General features: G+C 29.7%; 1 protein-coding gene across 1 annotated transcript in view; it reads left to right on the top strand.

Moving 5' to 3' along the window:
• Positions 1 to 18,379, top strand: part of Dh44-R2 (Diuretic hormone 44 receptor 2) — a 132,393-nt gene that overhangs the window by 87,254 nt on the left and 26,760 nt on the right. The window lies entirely within an intron of this gene.

Consider the following 18,379-nt stretch of genomic DNA (forward strand, 5'->3'; position numbering starts at 1 on the left):
TTAACTTTTCGTACCAAATAGTTCGGGTACTGAGCTAACCGGACAGCTTTCCTACCGAATGTGTTGGGAGCTCTTTTGAGAATGCTTTCTGTTTAATGGCTTTAGAAGCATCATGTGCACCATTCCTTCTACCTGAACCAGGTTTTCTATCAACTGACAAGTTCTGCCCATACTGTTTAATAAAATTGGAATCAGTTTGGCGGCAGACCTTTGAGTTTGGCCAGCTTTTTGTAGGACCAAGTTGGGTTTTGTTGAAAATATTGTTACGAATTTGCAATCAATAGCGATTTGAATTTAGCGGTCTGTAACGATTTCCTGCAACATTCATTATATTTATAAACATGCCAAGCAGTAGAAGCTTCTACTTATCAACAATGTTGATAACAAGCGCTTGATTACCATTGTTAATTGTTACCATTGTTAAGTATGGCAACACTTAATGTTTAAGCTGCTAACATTAACATCGAAAGCTCTAGAATTCGAATATACGAGTTTTGACCGTTATAACGCGTTAAAAACAATCTAGGCTACTCAGATGCAGATGACAGTGTTTATAAATAGTGAATGCGGTTGCAGTAATGAATGAGTCTAATTTGAAGCATCGTTAAGTAAGTACATCAACTGCATTGCCAGTATATACTTGTACATTATAAAGTGTTTGTATTTCGGCGAATTTATAAACGTATGTATAAGAATACTGGGTGACTTGGGTTAAAAGTTTTAAGGAAAAACGTTTGTTAAGGATTTTTTGATTTCACTCCTTAAATAACACAACCTAATTTCATGGCAATCGGTCCACATTCGATCGACCGAAAATCATTGATGAAATTAAATTTATTGACTCAGTATAGGGGAATTATATGATTGGGCTTGACCTATCATACTTTCTTACATGTTTTTCCATAGAACCCACTGTAAATAAAGCTTTGTTTAGTTTGCAAATTGCTTTTAGTTTAAAATTTTGTATGGCGACCTAAAATGTTAATTATATTATGTTATTCATATGACGTCATCTATTTTAAAAAATTCTTGTGATTATTAAAAAAACAGTATCTGTGTGCCTGCATTAAATTACTATTTTGTCCGTCTAAATATCTTTCATTCTCTATCTATCAATTGTTTTCCTATCATGTGGATTTATTTTTACTTTTTTGTCTAATTTAATGGGTTAATGAGTTTTTAATTAAATTTTGTATGGGATAGAAACTGAAATGAAAAATACCAGAATCGTTTTTGTTATTTTTCTGTTTAAAAGCAGCAGGATGTCATTAAATGTTTTAAAGTATCGATGGTGATGATTTTCTCTTGATTTTTTGTTTGGGTTTGATGCCATAGATTTTTTGTTTGTTTTGGGGTAATTTAGAACAAATTTGTTGTGTTTTAATAATGTTGGTTCTTAAATTGCTTTTTTTTGGTTGAACAAGTAATTTAGAATGATAAATGTATTTGTTGTTGATAGATATGTGGTTTAATATATTAAAAATATATATTAAATTATGTTTAACAAAGACATTATTTGAAATTTTGAAATTGTATTGAAATTAATATAATGAATACATTGAAAAAATAATTAATTTTATGTGGAAATTTTCTAGCCTACTACAGCACTCATTTGGTCAAACATTTAATTTTAAAATTTAAATATCAAATGACAAAAAGCAAGAAAATAGGATATTATTTACAGAAATCAATAGTAATACAAATTTGTGCAAAGCTGACCACTGCAGCAAATCAGTGTGAATTAAGTTTTAATTCAGAGGTCACCAGCATAGTAATAAGTAGAAAATTTCCATACAAAATCTGTTTCATAAACCTTTGATAAATTCATAAACTGTTTATGCATATGGGGGCTAATCTTTATCAGGCAATCTTTTTATATTGAATACTATTTTCAATACTTAAATCACAAGTATTTATCCTTTCATATAAAGTTTTTGTAATATTTTTTATATTTTAAACAAATTCCCTGCATTCTAATCGCTACCATTCAAATCCCAGAACTTTGATTTTATTAAATAAAAACTTACATTTGAAATTCGTGCAAGAGAAATACTCAACTAAAAGCAATTTATGTGCATGAATCGTTGAAAGGTTAAACAACAAAACAAAACCTACAGACACTCAAAACAAACACCCGGCTGACTGATGGAATATTAATCGAAAATAAAGCAATAAAGAAAATAATTTTGCATAAATCCACTTTAAATTTAAGTTCATTGGACGACAAAGCATATGAATGAATAATGTATAAAAAGTCTTGCATTGCGAGTTTGTCAGGTGAGGTGAGAAAAACTAAAAGTGGTAGGAAAAAATCAAAACATACAGACTAAAATATATATACATTTATTAATATTTCTGATGGTATTATGAGAAAATTTAATGTTAAAAGTACGCAGGTATTATGGAAAGTTTTTAGTTGTTAAATATTCTTGAATAGTCAAAGGAAAATTCCAGCAATGATATGAACGGTGGTATAGGAGGAGGGCTGCACAATTTTTTTTTTGTTTATTATGATATTTCTTCAGCATTTTAATAAATAATTAAATCATATAACTAAAACAATTATTGTTCTCTCAGTGGAGAATCATATTTGCCAAATTAGCGGGTTCAGATAATGATTTAATTTTGACAAATAAGCTTCACGAGTTTTTCTAAATTCAGCCTTGACCAAAGGCACATCTAAATCTCTGTGGATATTGTCATTTCTTATGTACAATGGAGTTGCCGTCATGGTTTTATGAATTTTGGATTGTGCCTTCTGTATGAGATCTATACTTTTATTAGCTTGCTGTTCCCCTTAATTCGAATCTGCATGTTCAAATTGGTTTTAAATCTGCCTTGTAAGTGGTTAAACTTTCAACATAGTTTCGATTTCGGAGATCTCCTTCCTAATGAAGGGCAGTTTTTAATTTCACATCAATCCTTAATTGATTATATCTCCCATATAAATCTAAATTAGGCCGGGTAACTTATCAAAATTTTAAAAATAGTTAAGGCATAATCAATGTCTAAGTAAATTCTTATTATACAAAAAAAATATTTAAACATTGATTAAGCTTAACTATGTTTAAAAATTTGATAAGTTAAATAAAAAATAAAATTCAACAAAAGTAAGTTTCATTTATACACAAATCATGCCAATTAATTTGATGAGGATCGGTTCATAAATAAATAGTCATAGCTTTCATATAAGACACATTCCCATATCAAAAACAAGTAAGGAAGTATAGTCGATCAAGCCCGACGTTATAATACCTTACACTGAGTTAATAGCAAACACATTTTTCTTTTAAAATTTTTTTTCGGAAGTGGGGCTTATATGTGATAAATGATCAATTATGGACCGATCACCATTAAATTAGTTTGTGCGATTTATTTCTGTATAAAACTTCTTTCTGTTATATTTTATTTGGATACCAACATTTATAAGAGATTTATGCTCGATAAAGTAATTTTCGGAAGGGGGCCTTATATGGGAGATATGGTGTAGGCGATAATTTTACTTTTTTTATTTTTTTTAACTGTTTTTAAATTTATGTTATCCTTCATTTTCTATAAGCAATTTCAAGTTACCAATAATTTTCTAAAATAGATTTTCAAGTCAACAATATTTATTAGATAACCCTCGTGTTCACTTCTACGTACAATTTCGCACTTATGATTTATTTATTTGACATCAAAGCAATACATACTATAATGAAGAGTGCTGTGCCGAATTTTATATACCCTTCACTAATGTATACTTTAAGACAAAGATTGAAAACTATTTTTTTGATGAGCAAATATATGTTTTTTAGTGAATTACACAGTCTAAGCCGTGATATGTATATTCTGCTGGATAGGTATTTCATTTGATATGCTGCGTTCGGTACAAGTTTCCTGTGATGGTCTGGCCAGATTTCAGCAGCCCGCAATAGATAGAACCCTTTTTTTAAATTTTATTTTTTTTAAATTTAAAAAATGTCTTTTTTGGAAAAAGAATTTATGACAAAAAACTTTTTTACTAAAAAAAAAATATTCGGATTAAAAAATATTTTTCCCGATTTTGACACATTGTAGGTCCAACTTACTGTAGCCTTATATACATCGTTGGACTTTGAAATATCTCACATTAGATATCCATATTGTCTATATTAATAACTTACTAATCCAGATATACATAGATCAAGGTTGTCCCGGTATTTTCTTTATATTTTGTGGGCCGATTTTAAATAGCAACCGAGCCGAAAGTATTCCCGATATATTGATGTATGAATCAGGTATGTAAGTTATTTGGGGGCTACGGAAAGTTAATTTCAACATGCAGACAGACAGACAGACAGACAGACAGACAGACAGACAGACGGACATGGCTATATCGACTCCGCTATCTATAACGATCCAGAATAATGTTCAATATCTAAGTGAGAATAAATTACAGATATTTACCTTTCATAAGATATAAATCAGACATTTATGACACACAAATTCTACTTCGGGAGGACATTTAGAAGACAACTAGGAGAAATAATGAACCGATTTGATCGAAATATTTCCAAAATTTGACAGCTATAGAGACCAACATTTGAATAAATATTTTTAATAGCCTAAACAAATGAAAATTGTTTAATTCTTATAATATGTTTTGAAATCTAAAGAACTTATTATTAAAAAACCAAATGGTTTTTTGATGAATTCTTAAATTAAACTAAAAAAATTCTTTTGATATTGCTTTAGCGTAAATATTTATAGCAAAATTTAATATTTCCAATTGCAATCAAATATAAACACAATTAATAGTATTTTATACAATTTTTATTTTTTTTTATTTTTAACAAACTAAACTCAAACATTTATACATTTATCAAAGAGCAATTATACACAATCAAAGACCATGACTTTTAAATGCCTCATAAAATCATGGCTGTTTTTTATAGTTTTTTTTTGTAAAAAAAATTTAATTTATTGCTTGAAACTACTCGTTATTTGTTTCAAAACTACTCTAAACAGTCCAGTCAAAGAAATATTTTACTGTGAAATGAAAGATAATATGGGGGATTTAGAAGCAAAAACTGTCTTCTCTACTTGGTTAGTTTCTGTAATAAATAACAAAAAGCTGTATCATAGGAATGGCCAATGGTTTCGAAATGTGTTTCAATATATTCCGCGTAAGAGATACCAGTTTGGTCATCCATTTTGAAACATGCATCAATTGCGTGCTCTGTTGAACATTTTCTGGCTGATGCTACTCGAAAATCTTGAGAAACCAATCCAACCAAACCAATCTTCACTATTGTAAACCTAATTCCAACATTTCTAATAATTCCGAAATAATTTCCAATGATAGTCGATACACAGCGAAGTTCTCAGAGATATGAAAGAATAAAATTTTCAAATGATCATAAAGGAAAAACATACAAAACAAGTAAGAAAGTATGGTCGGTCAAGCCCGACCATATAATACCCGACACTAAGTAAAAGAGCAAAAAAAATTTTCTTTTAAAATTTCAATAATTTATATTTTTGAGTGATTTTCGGAAGTGGGGTTATATGGAGGCTATGACCAATTATGGACCGATCACCATGAAATTAGGTCGTTTGATTTATGTCTATATTAAAGTTAACTATGTTGAATTTTGTGTGTTTACCAATATTTTTAAGCGATTTATGCACGTTAAAGTGATTTTCGGAAGCGGGTCTATATGGGAGCTATGACTAATTATGGACCTATCGTAAATATTCACTAACAAATCGATGCAAAATTACTTAAAATATTCTGAAACGTATGAATTCCCTCTGACCTTCAGATAAAAACATGGTATACATTATAGCGAGCTTAGCCTGTAATTGAAAATGAAATGTTATCCATGAAAAGTTGATTGCTTTGGAGTAGCGGACAAATATTCATTTGAATGACAGTTTTTAGAGAATCAATATCTAATTTTAGTATTACAAAATATTAAAAAGATATCAAATTGGGGAAAAAAACCAAGTCTTTTAGATTTTATGTCGAAAGTAATTTAATTCCAATTACCATTTTGATTAAAAAATCTGGAAAAAATTAACATTGTGTCAATAAAGTTTTGTTCTGTATATTTTTCCTGGGAATTGAATTAAAACTTTTATTGTAGGCTTAACATTTTTTTATGATTGTATGGAAAATGCTGGATACAGAAAATGAAAACTTGAAAATGCCACAGAAAAGTGTTCATATGTATGTTGCTCAAACCAGTAGTTCTGGGTTACTTTCCCTGGCTAGTGATTTTACTTATAATTTGGGGTCATTGCTAGTTATAGAAATAGTTATGTTAATAATTAATTTTGCATGTACATATTCTAAGTTGAAGTCAATAGACCTGACCCTACATAGATTACAAAGTGATCAAATTTACACAACAATTTAAATAGTCATTCACTTTTAATACAAACACTTATATTACACACTTTAAAAACACACTGGTAATATGGTTGATGTTCACTCAAGCAGTGTTTACGATATAGAGACTCATTGGTAACTCGCTGTTACTATTTATGTACACAGCGCCATCTTCTAGCAAATTCCAGTATTATCTAGTTTTACAGTAATCACGCAAATGATGTTACTGGGTGTAAATAATGTAACTAATACTCCACTTTCGAAGTACTTATACAATTATACACTTTTAAGAGAAAATAATAAGGATATTGACTTGGTCTTTAATCTTTATGTCAACGGCAACATACCTGGTTATGTTTTGCATTTTCAAAATGCTGTACCTCTGAATTGTATATTCGGATCGACTTGAAATGTCTTTCTTCCTAGCCAAAACTGTTTTCCGCAATTGTCCCAAGTTTGTTTAGGATAGGATCACCCGTTTGGAAGATAAAGCCAATTTACAAAGTTGCATCCTTACGTCAACAGCATACATACCTGGGTATCCATAGTAAAACGCATGCAAATGTAATGATAAAATTGAAAAGTATAGTATTTTTTCAACCCTACTCCACATTTTTGATAACAGCGGGACCAAATATATCCCGATTTTCTCAATTTTTCATTTATTGGACTAACAACAAATGTATATGTCAAACAAAGAAGAGTTTTTTAAAAATCGTGACTGACTCCAAAGTTATATGAATTTGAATTTAAAAAAATTTTAAAAGCCGATTTTTCGCTAATTTTTGGGCAAAAAGTACTTTTTTATTTTTAAGTTATCTAATAAATTTCAAAGAAGATGTATGTATTAGGAATTTATAATTTTTGAAAAGCTAACTTTGCAATAAATATTCTAAATGAAAATAAATTTAAAAATTGTTGATACCGAGGGGACCAGGTCCATTCAAATAAAGCCTATTTTTTATGTAAAATTCAAATTTAGGGAAAAAATTCTCAAATCGCATAGTCGATATCAAATAATAATAAATTATTTTAGATGGCCCAATATGTTCTTAATTATTTTGTAAAGGGTTCCGATAACCCCGCCCCTAGTATGGATATTATAGCCAAAAAACGAAAAAATCACATTTTTGGAATTTTTCAATACTTTTTTGGGAATTGCGGGATTCCTGATTACAAATTTCAAGCATTCTGCTGTTGATATAAAGATTAAATAGAAATATAATCAATAATTCGAAATGATTACAGCTTTTTCAAATAAGGAACAGTAAAATGAGTAAAATGTTTTATTTAAAATCTTCAAACAAAGCTTCACTAAGTGACAATTGATTCTCCAATAGAGTTAATTTCTAAAGTGCAGTACACAACATGTCTTAAATGTTTATACTCTTGATTATTAAGAGACACTAAAGTGATTGGATTACCTGGGATGTATAAAGAAACCAATTAACTTCTGACGCTGCACTACAAAGAGCAGATATGTATGTATGTGTCAAATGATCCAAAATATATAAACTGGCTGTCTCCAATTTAGTAAGAATTACTGCCTTAAAGGGATACATCGATAATTTGAAAACTACAGGGAATTCTCAGCACATTCTTGTTGCTACACTCATGTTTGCAATACTTAAGGCTGTTTGTCATGTTTTCAAATGCAAATATTTGCAGGTGTATATGTATGTCATAGGAATGCACGTCTGTACATTAAGTTGGCTCTTATTTTGCACTTTTTGGATGCAGCCAAGGTCTACTGTTCTCTTTCATCTATAAACCAAATGCTGAAAATTAGAAAAACAAATCGGACAACGTATAGAAATTGCACATTTTATATGTAGTTTCAAGTTTATTTAGAAACATGTAAGAGAGATATATTCGGCTGTACCGAATCTTATATACCCTTCACCAAATTATACTTCAAAATACAAATTTTAAATATTTTTAGGTAAACAAAAATTAATTTTTTTTTACAAAGTTTTTTTTTTGATTTTTTGGAAAAAAAAATTTTTCGAATTGTTTTTTAATTTTTTATACCCTACACCACCATAGTGGGGAGGGTATTATGCGTTTGTGCAGATGTTTGTAACGCCCAAAAATATTAGTCTAACACCCACCTTAAAGTATACCGATCGACTTAGAATCACTTTCTGAGTCGATTAAACGATGTCCGTCCGTCCGTCTGGTTGGCTGGCTGGCTGGCTGGCTGTCCATGTAAACCTTGGTCGCAATTTTGAAGATATTTCGATCAAATTTGGTACATATTACTTTTTCGGCCCAAGGACCAAGCCTATTGAAACTGGCTGAAATCGGTCCATTATTTCACCTAGCCCCCATACAAAGTCCCCTCGAAATTTTACTTTATCGGTCATAAATGTTTAATTTATCTATGTATCTATTTCACTCCAAATAAGTTTTATATATACAGAATTCATGTCACCAAATTTTGTTACGATCGGTCCATAATTAGTCCTCCCATATAGATCCGCTTCCGAAAATCACTTTAACGTGCATAAATCGCTTAAAAATGTTGGTATACACAAAATTCAACATAGTTAAATTTAATATAGACATAAATCACACGACCTAATTTCAAGGTGATCGGTCCATAATTGGTCATAGCTCCCATATAAGGCCCACTTCCGAAAATCACTCATGAATATAAATTATTGATATTTTAAAAGAAAAATATTTTTACTCATTTACTTGGTGTAGGGTATTATATGGTCGGGCTTGACCGACCATACTTTCTTACTTTTTTTTTCTTAAATTTTAAAAAAAAATTTCGGTTTTTTTAATTTTTGGTGAAAAAAAAATTCGGGTTAAAATTTTTTTTCCGATTGAAATATCTTTGAAATATCTATCATTAGATATCCATATTGTATATATTAATGACTTAGTAATCCAGATATAGGTCAAAAATAGGTGAAAAATCGAGGTTGTCCTGTTTTTTCCTCATATCTCCGCAATTTGTGGATTTTTCTGATTTTAAATAGGAAAGTTCCCGAAAGCATGTCTGACAGAATTATTGAAGATTTGGATCCCGAAAATATCTGGGGTCTTCAGATAATTGATTTCAACAGACAGGCGGACATGGCTTAATCGACTCCGCTATCTATAAGGATCCAGAATATATATACTTTATAGGGTCGGAAAATTATATTGTGGAAATTACAAACGGAATGACAAACTTATATATACCCTTTTCACGAAGGTGAAGGGTATAATAAAACTAAATAAATAAATATATACTGTATTCATCTATGAATTTGATTTCCCATATTCTATTTCTCAATATGATTTCTCAATTGATATTTTTCTGAAATCTTTTGTATATTATTGGCAATTTAGTTGTCTAATTAACAAAAAAAAAATTCTATCCATTTGGTCGAAAAGTCTGCCCTATATTTTTAAAAAAGCGGAAAAAAGATATAAATTTTGAAATGCCTATAACTCGGAAATATAAACATGCTATTTAAAAATTTTACCTAGACCTAACAGAGCGCTTGAACTCGGATGGGAAACAAAAAATTGCACCTATTTAAAAATTTTACATGTCGAACGTACTTTGAGCCTCCATAGTGCCTCCTTTGGATCATTTTAATATCGGACCAGCCGTTTAGAAATGCCAGATTTATTTCCAAAATATTGTGATTCTGCCCCACTGTGGGGCGGTAAAAATGGAATACAATTCGGAATTTGTCTCAATTACTTTAGAACACGGAATTCTTTGAACTATTACATAGTAATTATTGGGTGTATGACTTAAAATGTGGGATTTTTTAAAAGTTTTAGCTTTTATTTTGAAACATTCGTAAAATATAAATTTATTCAAATTATTCTATTGACACCGGGAACAAATCAAGCCAATATCGGATACTTTGTTCCAAAGTGAAACGTATAGCTGATAACCAGTATGTGAATTTAATGCATTGACTACTTTGGACCAGCTATCGGACAGTCTCATTGTAATCAAAAAGGCTGCTTAGGACATGCACGTGTTAAAATAACTAGTCACGTAGCTATTGTAGCAACTAGTTTCCACCCTAAATGATGGCTAAAATCACTAGAACTGCTAATATTAAAAAACCGCGTTCAAAAGATATGCCATCTATTGTGAATCTTGCAATTTTTTCTTAAATTTTTAGCATTTGCTAAAAGCAAGGACCACCCTAATATACATATGTACATGTGTGTATGTGTTGGAAAATAAGCAAAGTTAAAACTGAATCTATATAACAATTGAAAATGCATTTCAATTTTACGAAAAATCCCCCTACAAATATTGCGGACTCCTTTGCACATATTTACTCACAAATACATACAGATTGATACCAATATAAACGCAGTCGAACGAGCACACATCAGGCATGGAACATTTTGATTTAGAAATGGCATTGAACTCTCTAACAAAACAAGTTTAATGTTATGTATTTAATGTTGAATGGATTTCGTTCACTTTCACAGATTTGTTCTCATTTTTTTTTTAAATTCTCAAATAGAGCGCGGCTAAAATCAAAACATGGCTATAATCATCCATAAATGGGCCTCACCGTAAAACTTTACCCGAACAGAACATCCATTTTGATAAAACAATTTTATCATTGTTGTTGAACGCTATATCTATCCGTGGTGATTTGGCAAAACAATCTGAATAAATAACAGTCAAATTTGACAGCTGTAGCTTCAACAATGTAACCTCTACCAACTGTCATAGTTCGGAAATTCTTATTAGAAGACCATTTATATATATAGTAAATAAATATTTACTTTTATTGTGGCTCTTATTTTTAAAATACCGAAAATAGTACAATAGTGTTGAATGTTGCATCCCTGACTCTACATTCATTTAACAGATGCTTGTGATAACTTTAAATACCTTCAAAATCTACTCTAGTTCTACGAATTATTATTTTCTGACACACACGTCACTTCTAGTTAAATGGCAGTCATTGGAAATGCGACGTGAAAATTGAAACTTGTAACAACAAGTTGACAAATGTGTCAATATTTATTGGGTTAATTTAATATTTCCTCGCAATTTCATATAACAATATTATCGCATTAGCTTTTCAAATATTTATAAATTGTCAGTCAGTTGTAGAAAGTAGTGAAATTAGTACAATTTGGGAAATACGGTCATATCTTTATTTATTTTATTAATTTTATTTTGATATTTTGATTAGGGAATCAATCAACGAATAATCAATATACTGATTTATCAATTAATCGATATTTCTGATTAACGAAAACTAATAATTTAAATTTTTATATTTCAAATTTTAATATTTTTGTTCAGAAATATTCAATTAATTATGGATGTGAAGAATCAAAATGATTGAATATTGATCGTTTAATCGCACTCCCTAATTTTTATATTTTATTAATGAAACAGAAAATTGGCAAATACAGAATTTTAATTATAATTTTCCTCATCCTATAACAAGAGAAAATATTTATGTTACTTAGTATGTGTTTTCTTTTTGTATATTTGAGTAATATTTATAATAAAACACAAAAATATATTGACCAATAGGGTGGCCCAAAACCAAAATTATCTACATACGTGTATTTCTAACAGAAAATGTTTCATATTTTAAGAAAAGAACTCCAATACTCTTCTGCTACGCACAGAGAAAACAGATTCGTAATGGCAACCGAATTTGTTGTCAATCGAATTTTAGAACTTGTAACAAAAACATGGTTGCTACAACCGAATTCTTCTTTATCAAATGATTTTCAGTTGCTATAACCGAAAAATTCTATGTATGCAACCGAATCATTCGATTGGCAACAAATTCGGTTGCCATTAATATTTTAAAAAGCCGAAGATTTTTGAAAATAGTCGAAAGAATTCAAAAGGTCGAAAAGTAGACTTTATTTCTTTGATTTGAAGTGCCGCTGAAGCAAACCGCACAGTGGTATAGATAAATAGAGGGAAATAAATCTTTAGCTTCTAAATGCCTAGTCCAATTTCAATAAAATTTTACATGAGCAAAGAGGAAGTGTCGACGAGTTTAAGTTTAGAGCTTGGACCTCATAGGCATTCCAGGGATGCTCAAAGTAAGACGCCTCGGGTATGTTACATTTTTAAAACGATATTATTTCTTCGTTTGGGTTCCGAAGGACCATTTTTGATGCTAGTTGACGAAAAAAAAAACAAATTTTTAAATTTGTAATCAAGAATCCCACAATTCCCAAAAAAGTGTTGAAAAATCCCAAAAATGGGATATTTTAGTTTTTTGGCTTTTAGTATCCATACCAGAAGCGGGGTTATCGCAACCCTTTAAAAAAATAATTAAGAACATATTTGGCCATCTAAACTGGATTTGAGAATTTTTGTCCTAAAGTTGAATTTTACATAAAAAATATGCTTTTTTTTGGATGGACCTGATCCCCTCGGTATCAAAATTTTTAAAATTTTTTTTCATTTAAAATATTTAATGTAAAGTTAGCTTTTCAAAAAGTATAAATTCCTAATACATCTCCATAGAAATTTTTTAGATAACTTAAAAAGATGAAAAGTACGAAAAATCGCATTTTTTTTAATTCAAGTGAATATAACTTTGAAGTTGTTTATGATTTCTAAACAATTCTTTTTCAGTTTCACATATACATTTGTTGTTAGTGCAATAAAGGAAAAATGGAGAAAATCGGGAAATATTTGGAACCCCTATTATCAAAAAACTGGAGTAGGGTATGTAAAAATTTTTAAAATTTAATTTTAAAACGTAAATATCTCCTAAGCTATAAGAGATACTTGATAGCTACGACAAGGTTTTCTATAGTGCTCGACAAGGAGATTCTTTATATGTATTTTTTTTGGAAATCTAAACCCAAACTAGGAAATAGTATCGTTTCAAAAATGTGCATACCCGAGGTGTCCTAATATGGGGACCCCTGGACGCGCCCTGGTAGGCCCATGATAACACTTCCTCTTTGTGCATGTTAGTTCTGCTTGCTTGCATACGTTAAGCCAGAAAAGAGCCTCATCGCTGAAGTTGACGAACTTCCACGATTCGTAAATGTTGTTCTGGTAAAAAATTACAAAAAAGAACATTGTTCCTTTCATCCAGCTTAGCAAAGGCTAGCGCAAGAATAAACATTTTGAAAAATGTATTTCTTACGAAGCCACCCTATTAATTCATAAGTATGTATCTATCTATATACAATATATTTGGTAATATAGGAATTTCATATAAATGTTATTATTAATTATTATGTGTAACTACAATACATTTTATTACAAAACACAATTAATCAATATTCCCTGCAGCATTTAAAACTATTAACATCAGTTAAAACAAAAATACATTATGTTCGCATAAATCTCAATTATTGAAATATTAATTTTTTTATTTAAACGTTTAATTTAATTTCAAGGATGTTATAAACTCTATTCAATGAAATTTGCAATTCATATTTAAAATAAACATAATTTATGTATTTATGTAAAATTGTAAAAGAGATTAATTGTATTAGAAATATTGGCAAAGTATCAATATAAAAAAAATTTAAACAAAAAAATACAAACTGTATTAGTTCCAGAACTATTTCTAGAAAGCATGGACTTAGCAAGTACTTGTTCTAAGCCATTTCCAATTGTATTTCAGATATTTTAATAATATTTTAGTTCAATTTTTAAATTTATTTTTAAAAAATGTCCAATTGTATTTTAGAATTTTCAATTTGTATTTCAGAAATTTCCATTGGTATTGCTATTATAATTTTCTGAAATACAATTTGAAAATCCTAAATTCAATTAGAAAATTATGAAATATAATTGTAAATTACTAAACTACAATTCGAAATTTCTGAAATACAATTCGAAACTTCTGGTGTAGTTTGGCGTTGCGACTAACGATTTTTGTGTGAAATTGTCACCTTCGGAACAAGTTCTACGGAATCTTTACAATGCCAGCATGCCTTTCTTGGAACGGTTCTAGAACCAGTTCTTTCATTAATAATATATGCATGAAATTATCACCTTCGGAACTAGCTCTATGGAAACGACATAGCTAACACCCCTTCTAGAACGGTTCTAGAACTAGTTCTTCCATTGGAAGTAGTTTCTAATAGCAGTTAAGGACATTTTTGTCTATAACAAATGTTTTACTAGTTCTAAATAACTACTTAATTCTTATAAATGTCTATAGAATTTCTTAAGAATGACAATATCGTTCTTCAGAACAGGTTGTAGAAGTAGTTGCCATATCACTAGTTCTATAGATGTTATCAAATAATCTGTATTGGTCCTAGTTATAGTCGTTTTAGAACTAATAATTATTGAACAAGTTGTAAAAATGTTCCTGGCAAGAGGCCTTAATAATAAAAAATATAATAAAATAATATAAAAAACAAATAAGAGAGCTATATTTCGAATTGTTATTTTAATTTTTTTTTTAAATTTAAATTTTTTTTGGTGAAAAAAAAATCCGGGTTAACAAATATTTTTCCGATTTTGACCCATTGTAAGTCCAACTTGCTATGGTCTTATATACATATGTCTTATATATGTCGTTGCAAAGGTCTTTAAAATATCTATCATTAGATATCCATATTGTCTATATTAATGACTTAGTAATCCAGATATATGTCAAAAATCGAGGTAGTCCTGGTTTTTTCCTCATATCTCAGCCATTTGTGGACCGATTTTGCTGATTTTAAATAGGAAACATCTCGAAAGCATGTCTGACAGAATTATTGAAGATTTGGATCCTGAAGATATCTGGGGTTTTCAGAAAATTGATTTCAACAGACAGACAGAAAGACATGGCTTAATCGACTCTGCTATCTATAAGGATCCAGAATATTTTACTTTATACTTTATAGGGTCGGAAAATTATATTGTGGAAATTACAAACGGAATGACAAACTTATATATACCTATCTTATGAAGGTGAAGGGTATAATAAGCTTCGCAACTAATTTAAAAAATGTAAAATAAACATTCAAAATTGAAAATTATAACATTGTATTACAATTCTGTTTACTTACAATTATCCTTACTTATTATTTAATTTCTGTCAGGCACTTTATAATTATTTAATTCGTATGTTTTTATCGCTGTAGAATGTCGGTAATAAATCAATGAATTATTGAGTGCATGACAGAATAAATGAATATTAATTTCAGTAAGCATGTAAATGCAATTAAAAACATGTTGAGTGTGTTAAAGTTTGAAATGTAATTTAATCAAATTTGGAAGAATTTGTAAATTAATATTAATATTTGAAAACAATTTCAATGACTCTAAGCTGATTGTAAGAATTATGGTTTAACTTTGAATTTACGGTTGTTAAAAGATGGTTTGATAATAAACCAAATAGCCGCATATGGAGTGAGACCAATCCACAACAGACCCTAGAAACTCCATTACATTCAGAAAAATGCAACATTTGGCGTAATCATCGAATCTTATTTCTTAAAAAATGTTTTAACCTTTTCAAAACGTTGGTTTATTTCCTTTAAATACGGATACTTTTGATTGCAAATAAAAGCCGTTTAGTAGTTTGAAAATTGTAACAACTATTTATTTAAAATGTACAACAACAGAATTAAATTGTCACTCAATGTTTTATTTTATACACGTTTATAAATTCTCAGAAATACAGACACACTTTATAATGTACACGAATTCACTTGAAAAATACAGCACATTTTAAGGCACTCAGCTGATGTTTATTCGAATAGCGTCTCTGATAAACTCACTAACGACTGCAACCTCTGCCACTATTTATAACACTGCCATCTGCACTCTAGATTGTTCTTTAACTGTCAAAGCTCGTATTTTCGAAGCCTAAAGCATACGCCATCTCTGGTGATTTTTCTACAATGTTCTTTAACTGTCAAAGCTAGCAAACATTCAGCGTTGCCATACGATCAATGATCAACTCAAAGCTTTTATTTAATGTTAATAATGCCCACAGATATGTTACAGTTTGAGAAGCACGGCTTTCAAATAGCATTATGCAACTTTAAATCAGCCGTTAAAATCGTTATATTTGAATTCAATATGGATGACATTGATCTGGGCGTGATGTGGTTTCAAAAGAATGGCGCCACATGCCATACGGCGACCGCAATATGGATTTATTAAAATCAAAATTTGGCAATAACCTGATTTCGAGAAGTGGTCCTGTCAATTGGCCTCCCAGGTCGTACAATTTGACACCTCTCAATTATTTCCTGTGGGGCTATGTGAATACACTGGTTTATGCTGATAAACCAGCAACAATTGATGCTATGGAGGCCAAAATTGTTCGGGTTATTCGTGATAAACGGCCTGGAATTCTCGTGAAATTGGCTGAAATTTGAACGTTTTGAATGCGCTTATGACCGAAATCATTTTCTAATGTTAAGGTCATGTATTGATCAGTCAAATAAAACAATTTTTATATTAAAATTTCCTTGTTTGTGTTTGGTTTTACAATTTCCTGTTATATCGGGCTTAACAAACATCCTTTGGAATTCATTCAATCTTTAAATGATTAAATTGTTGTTAATTCTATTCTAACAAAAATTGAATTAAAATATTTTTTCTTCACTCAGTTCCATTATTTTTGTTTTGCTGTAATCATTTACAAAATGAATTGCAACAATTGTCTAAAGCGTTTTTGTAATAGATTTGACTTGAAGAAAAATTTAATCATTCAATACATTTTTTAAGCTATTTTGTAATGGATAATGATTCAATAAGGAATTAATTCTATAAAGAATGAATTCTCAAACGAATGAATTCAATATATTTGAAGTGCAAAGGAATTAAGCCTATGAATTAATTCATAATGAATTCATTAACGGAATCCTTAAGAGATACAATTCATTTTGATTTCGATAAGGAAATTATGAATTAGTTCTTTCGATCCTTTGATTAGAATACACAATTGGGATATTCACACGATCTGCTATTAGTTATATTGTCATAATGTTAATAAATATATTATAATAGTTGTTGTTGTGTTTTAAAGTAAAAAAAAAGTATTATTTTATGACAAAACAATAAACATAGTTCAAATAGTCTTATTAGTTTAGAACTTTTTTGTTTGAAATACAGCAAAAATTTGATTAAACTAACATAATACATTAGGACAATATGACCAAATAGTAGACCATGTGAATACCCCAAATGTTTATGTGTAATAATTTTTCATTCTGAATTTAAAACTATTTTCAATATGTATTCTAATTTAAACATTAGCTAATAAATATTAGTTTTCTATAATATTTCAACCTACTTACTAATATTTATTTAATCGCATCCCTGAATATGTGTAAGCAGATATTAGATTATGTAGGTCATTCAACACGAGCAATGTCGTTAGAACAACAAATTCATTTATAAGTTTACTTGACATTTACCAGCTTATAATGGACACAATCAGCAAAAACAACAACAATATCATTTGTTACTCTCACTCTCAGCCGTACTTACCAACACAGTCAGTCAGTCAGTCCTACATGACATCTAAGTAGAATCATGTGTATTGTATGTCTGTATGATGTAATTATAATCAGATACTGATTATCTTTAATAACATTTCACATTTACTACCGCATCCACATGCAAATTCACATTATGATTGTCTTTTCCCATAAATATATCTTTTGTCTTTTTCGTATTCGTTGATAAGTGGCATCATGTTAACCAGATTTAAAGCAGCTGGAGTAACATGCATAGCCCAGCAGTTCTCAATAAGTGTCCCTTACTAGTGATTTAAAATATCATTTGTTTCCCCTAAAGATATAGAATAAGCTAGGCGGAAGCATTAAAAATTAAATTAGTGACAATTGGCTCACCAATAGACTACTTGTGGTGGGTAAAATAGCTACTTTTTAAAGTGCAAAAAAAGTGACTACACTCTACATTACTTAGAGTCACTAAAGTGGCAATTGTCTTCACGCTAGACTACCTGGTATATATACAGTAAGCGATCGACTTCTCTCCAAATTACAAACTGTACATATGTATCAAATTACCCAAAAATATATAAATTTGAGGCAGCAAAATAATTAGACATTAGGGAAAGT

This window comes from Calliphora vicina, chromosome 5, assembly GCF_958450345.1.
Source record: "Calliphora vicina chromosome 5, idCalVici1.1, whole genome shotgun sequence".
Classification (NCBI taxonomy): domain Eukaryota; kingdom Metazoa; phylum Arthropoda; class Insecta; order Diptera; family Calliphoridae; genus Calliphora; species Calliphora vicina.